This window comes from Echinops telfairi, unplaced genomic scaffold (genome assembly GCF_000313985.2).
Source record: "Echinops telfairi isolate 266 unplaced genomic scaffold, ASM31398v2 ScPeMD7_6080;HRSCAF=6971, whole genome shotgun sequence".
NCBI lineage: Eukaryota > Metazoa > Chordata > Mammalia > Afrosoricida > Tenrecidae > Echinops > Echinops telfairi.
The window spans coordinates 3,889,924-3,896,339 of record NW_022109980.1 but is presented as its reverse complement, the minus strand read 5'-3'; the positions used below and the strand labels follow the sequence as shown (position 1 = coordinate 3,896,339).

Genomic DNA, 6,416 nt, shown 5'->3' with positions numbered 1-6,416 from the left:
AATCACATTTGGGACACAAGAGCAGTATAACAATAAACATACACATCAAAACAGAAAAAAGAAAAAAACAAAAGCAATACTTTAACTCAATATCTGTATCAATTAGAAAAAAAGTAGCAAAAGAAGCCTACAGCTACTAGAAGAAAAGAAATGATAGAAATTAGAGCAGAAACAAGGGAAGAATTTGGTTCTTTGAAATGATTCACAAAATCAATGGATAAACTACTGGCAAATCTAACAAAGGAAAGAAAGAGAAGATGCAAAGAAAAACCATGGATAAGCAGTGAAACAGGTGAAGTCATAATAAAACCCACTGAAATAAAAAAGAATAACAGAATACTGCCAAGAACTGTACTTGGACAAATCTGAAAACCTACAAGAAATGGACAGATTTCTAGAAACACACTACCTACCAGGCCTAAACTCTACTCAAGTAGAATATCTGAATAGATCTATAACAAAAGCAGAAATTGGTCGGATCATTAATAACTGTGGTAGTTATATAATCTGTTGTCAATTCGAGAGGGTTCAGAGTGAAGGGGTGGTGGCGTAAAGCATGTCAATCAGGTCGCAGCTTGATGACCTCGTTTAGAGGCACTAAAGAGATAAATAGCACACTGGATGCAGGAGGCAGGCTGACTCCCTGGGAGACATTGCAGCTGACAACACACCTGGAGCTGCTCTGATGCAGCCAGAGCTCGATGAGCCACGTGCAGACCCACACCAGTGCTGAGGCTTCTACCGCCACTGGATCCACAAGACTTTCCACCCGGCATCATTGCATGGCTGTGTGAATGTGAAGAATTTATGGACTAGTATCGACATATGGGGTAACATTGGACTTATAGGGTAGATCTGGACTGGACTGGGATGTATTCCCAATGTACTTAATTGCTCTTGTATAGAAAGCTCTTTTGTATATACATATGAATGTCTACAAATTTGTTTCTCTAGTCTACCGAGACTAACACAATAACTTACAACAAAATATCCAGACTTACACAGTTTCACTTGTGAATTCTACCAATCATTCAGAGAAGAGCTGACCTCAATATTACTCAAACTATTCCAGAATATAGTAAAAAGTATGGAAAACTCTCAAATACATTTTATGAAATGAGCATAAACCTAATGCCAGAATAGAAAATTATAGGCCAATATCCCTTATGAGTATAGATGTAAAAGTCCTGAACAAAAAAACTAGCCCATTGAATCTAGCAATATATCCAAAATGTAATATGTTATAACCAAATGGGATTTATACTAGATATACACGAATGATATAACATTAGAAAAACAATCATTGTAATCCATCACATAAATCAAACAAAGGCAAATAACTTAATGTTCTTATCAATTAATGCAGAAAAAGCATTTGACAAAATCCAACACCCATTCCTGATAAAAACACTTAACAAAATAGAATGAGAAGGGACATTTCCCAACATAACAAAGGGAATATATATATATGAATATATATATATATGCCAACAACCAAAATTACCCTCAACCGAGAGAAACTGAAAGCATTCCCCCAGACAAGGATGCCTTTTATCGCTACTCCTATTCAATATGGTGCTGGAAGTCTTGGATGGAGCTATTAAGCCAGAGGGAAATTGAAAACATCCAAATTTGACAAATAGATAAAACTCTCATCTGTAGGCGATGTGGTCCTATGCATAGAAAGTCCCAAAGATGATGTTAGAGAATTGTTGGACCTAATGGAAGGATTCCAGAGTACAACTAGCACACGCAAAAAATCCGTTAGATTCCTTCATATTAACAAAGAGAGCTCTGTAAAGAAGTCAGGAAAAGAAAATCTTTTTTCAAAGCCTTTGGGATCACATAAGCATGATGTGAGTCTTTTTTTAACCCCCTGTGACTCCCAAACACGGATGTCATTCATAAATATAAGCTTTGATGTCAGTACTCACAAACTGAAATATTAATTTATTTTATTTGTTTTTAGGTCTGTATATAAATTAATAATAACCTTCATTCAATAGCTAGATATTGTTATCTTCATTTTATTGCTATGAAATTGTAGCACCAGGATTTCATTCCAGATCTCATTGATTTCAAGTCCAAAATTGTCCTCACAGCAGAATACAGCTTGCATAGTCTATTTTTCTTCCTTTATCCCCAACTCACTGGGTGACAATATGTACGACAGTGCTTTGAGGCATATAAAGGTTTAGGTTAGCAAGGACCCAGCAGTTTGAACCCACTAGCCGTTCCAGAGAAGAGATGAGGCAGTCTTCTCCCTGAAGATGTACAGTGCACCTCTGAAACCCTAGTGAGCAGTTCTACTCTGTCTGGTGAGGTTGCTATGAGTCAGAATTAACGGAATAGCAACGGAGTGGGTAACCATTTGTTGACGATCCACTCCATGTCAAACACCGGGTTATCGCACCTCTAAACCTCACGAAGTGCCTTTAACATCGATGTATTTTTCCCTTGTTAAAAAGGAGGAAACTGCGGTTCCGAGAATTGGAGGGACTTGCATAAGGAGTATTAGACGCAGGATTCTAACTCATGATCAGTAGGACTACAAAATCTATGTGCTTTCCTCTACAGCCAAAGTCACCTTTGGGTATATTATTTTATTTCTCTCTATATATACATTCCGTTTCAGAATCCAACTGGACTTTTATTTGACACAGAACACAATATAGTTGCACGATCACGACAAACTGAAGAGACAAGGCAGCAAAGACATGGTTCTATCGAATTATAATTAAGTAACAGGAGGGAAAGTCGGTAAATGAATAAGGAAACATTTAAGCTTGAAAGAAGAATTCCTTTTTTTCTAATGCCCATACTTTTGGAATTCCCGCTCTCTGTTGTCCAATGGACACACCTGCCTTGTTTTCAGCCAGCAAGAGATGCAGTAGAAGTGAAAAGCATGGGTCGAGAGTTCCCAGGCAACGGGACACTCTTCCGACGTGGCAGATGCCTGGTTAGCTTGACATTCTAAGCTGAGCTAGATCCATGATGTGGTTCCTGCAGATGGCAAAGTTATCAACCACAATATCCCAAGCCCAGAGGCCTACTGCATTCCACGTTTTCACTTCAAAGCGCTTCTTGCCGCGCCGCTGTTGGTGCCGCGCGGGATCTCCTCATCCATCGCTGCCGCCATTTTGGAAACACACGGTCCACCGCCCTCAATATATTATTAATATCTTCATTCTGCTCTGGTCAAGCTTGTGTGATTTTCCAGCATCCTTGGTTTTCCTCTCTCCAGCTGTCCTAAACAGTAGGCGTCTTTTCATTTCTTACTTTAATTGGGCAGGAACTGAATGAAGGATTAAGCCTGCTGTTATCTAGTTTCTTCCTCATTCCACTGTTGTACATTTTCTCTAATAAAATTATTTTGCTTGCATTTTTTCCCAACTGCTTATTTAGGTAGAGTCAATTAATCATCCCTGACGTGCTGTCTCGGGCTTGTGGACTCTGCCTGTGGGTATAACCCCAGTTTGGAGGGTGTTCTGTGCTGCACTGATGGGCAGGATCAGGAAGGGCCTCAACAAGAGAGACTGCTAGTGTGACTGCAACAATGGGCTCAGGCATGGGAACGTTGTGAGGATGGCACAGGATCGGGCGGTGTCCTGTTCTGATGTGCAGAGGGTCGCTATGGGTCGAAACCCTCCTCAATGGTACCTCACAACAACAAAAACCCTGATTTTAGTAGAGGGTGCGAACCAAGTCACACTCTGTTTTCTGGGGGCATCTTTAAGACTACTTTCCCAGAGGGTGTGACTTAAGACACCATCCTTGTTCTTGGGTGTGTGGTCAGCTAAAAGGCCTCCATCAAAGCCAATCCTCAGTGGGTAAGAACTATCTAGGCCCCCAAGAGACGGCTGAGAACTTTTGGGAGAACCTCTGTGTGCGTTGGCAGAGGTTGCTGAGCCCAGATGCACCAGAGGCTGGGGCACAGAGACTCAGAGGGACAGCCTTGAGACGATTTGGGGCATTTTCTCCTCATCTGGCCCGAGACCGTGGGCCTGTGAGACAGAGCCACAGGCAGGCTGGCTTCCTGGCGCATGGATGAAAAGGGCAAAGAGACTAAGAACCAGAGAGACTCGGCTGCTGGCTGAGGAGACCAATGACTATATCTGCACTCCTTGCTGATCCTAATTTATGGTAACCTATTCACTTCCCTAATAAACCCTGAGTCCTGTGTGGCCATTTCAATGAATTATTGAAGCCAGCGTCAATTGTAGAGGGGCATAGGAGGAATGGTTGGTGTCAGAATAGGTACAGAAGGATGGAGCATGGAGGCTTGTCGGACCCCTGCCTTGTGGCAATAGGGAAGTCAGAGGAGGACTGATCTGTCCACCTCCATTGCTGTTCACCACACTGGTAGAACATCAGTAAGTAGAAAATGTATCACCTACGAGAATTTCTCTGTTCTTATCCTAACTATCATGTGGTTTATCATCTAAGTCCGTATCAAGTTCAGTAGGCATTTTCACCGGTAAGAAAAGACTGGACCACAGAGTAAGAGGAATTAATTAACCATACATTTCAGAGTCTGTCTTTGTTGATTCAGCCACTTACCCAGCAAGTCAGTTGAGTGCTTACCGTGTTAAAGGCTCTGGTAGCTTCTGGGGACAAAGATGAATGTGGCATGTTTTCCATTTTTCGGAATCTCATAGTAAGGTGGAGATCTACAGGTAAATTGGTGATTGCAAAGCAGTGGTGGTTTGTTAAGATCCACACAGTCGATTGCCTGTGCATAGTCGATGAAACACAAGTCAACATCTTTCTGGTATTCTGTTTTCAGACAAGATTCATCTGACATCGGCTATGATATCCCTTGTTTCATGTTCTCTTCTGAATCCAGCCTGACCTGAACTTCTGGTGGTTCCCTGTCAATGTACTGCTGCCATCGTTAGATGATCTTGAGCAGTTTTATTTGCATGTGACATCGGTGATGTTCTATAGTTTGCGCATTCTGTTGGGTCTCCTTTCCTTAGAATAGGTACAAATCTGGTTAAGTAGCTGTCTTCCAAATCTCCTGGCACCGACAAGTGAGTGCTTCTAGTGCTTCATCAGCTTGGTGAAGTATTACAGTTGATAGGGTTCTTAATAGTTTGGTAGTCATTCACCATGATGGGATCTAACATAACGCTATGAACTCTGTGTAGCCAGGACCTGGGATGGGTTGGAGCCCCCTTGGTTAGGTTAATACAAGTGGAAGAAAGACTCTTTGGATGTGGTCCTTTCAAGCAGACTTGGGCAAGCTTCACTTCTATTGGAGCTGGATCTCCTATCTGATTCTGTGACCTCCTGCCATTTTGCCTGCCAATCCCAGGAGCCATCAGCAGCTTGCTGACTTTGGATACATGCAACTCCTTCCTGTTTCCTGGTTAGTCCCCACAGCTACACACCTCAGGAGAACCCTCCAACTTAACCTCTGCCCATGGACTTCAACCCATTTCTACAATGGTGTGATCGCTTTCTTGATACAGATCTCTTTCTATATACCTACACATATAAGTATTCCTGGTTTTGCCTAACATAATGAGCTATAAAATGCCTTAGAACATCATACAGGAATTGTGATTCTCCTGTATATGTTACTTTCACTTAAGAACTATTTTCTCTGAGTCTATTCAAAGAAATGATTAGGTCTAGTCTTTTTCTTTTCTTTTTAAAAAATCCTTTTATCCGGGGCTCGTACAACTCTCATCACAATCCGTACAGACAGTCATTGTGGCAAGCAGGTCTAGTCTTTTTCGATGCCATCATATAGGAATTACTAAAAAGAACTTTGAGAATTTAGCTGCCTGCTCAGAGGATATGGGGCTAATGTCTTATTTTTATTAAATTTGCTTTACTTTTCACTTACTTAAACAACAAACATCTATTGATTGCTTTCCTATCGGATGCCACACTCTTGAAATTCTGAACTTTAAGCCACAGTTCTTACCATCTAGAACAGGGGTCCTCAAACTTCGGCCGCTGGGTGTTTTTTCCCCGTTTTGTTTTTTACTTCAAAATAAGATATGTGCAGTGTGCATAGGAATTTGTTCATAGTTATTTTTTATAATCTATAGTCCAGCCCTCCAACGGGTCTGAGGGACAGTGAACTGGCCCCGTTTAAAAAGTTTGAGGATGCTGTTCTAGAAGTTTATGGTGTATTTTGTGAGATTGACAGGCAGTAGGAAACTATAATACGGCATGCTTAGTCCCATAGAGGAAGGAGAGATTTTTCACATAATTCTTTTTTTTTAATCGTTTTATTAGGGGCTCATACAACTCTTATCACAATCCATGCATACATCAATTGTGTAAAGCACATCTGTACATTCATTGCCTTCATCATTCTCAAAACATTTGCTCTCCACTTAAGCCCCTGGCATCAGCTCCTTCTTTTTTCCCCTCCCTCTCCACTCCCCTCTCCCTCATGA

At 41.3% G+C, this 6,416-nt stretch overlaps 1 pseudogene; it reads right to left on the bottom strand.

Annotated features, from left to right (window-relative positions):
* Positions 1-2,809: 2,809 nt before the first annotated feature.
* LOC101662920 lies at positions 2,810-3,154 on the bottom strand (annotated as a pseudogene).
* Positions 3,155-6,416: the final 3,262 nt, after the last annotated feature.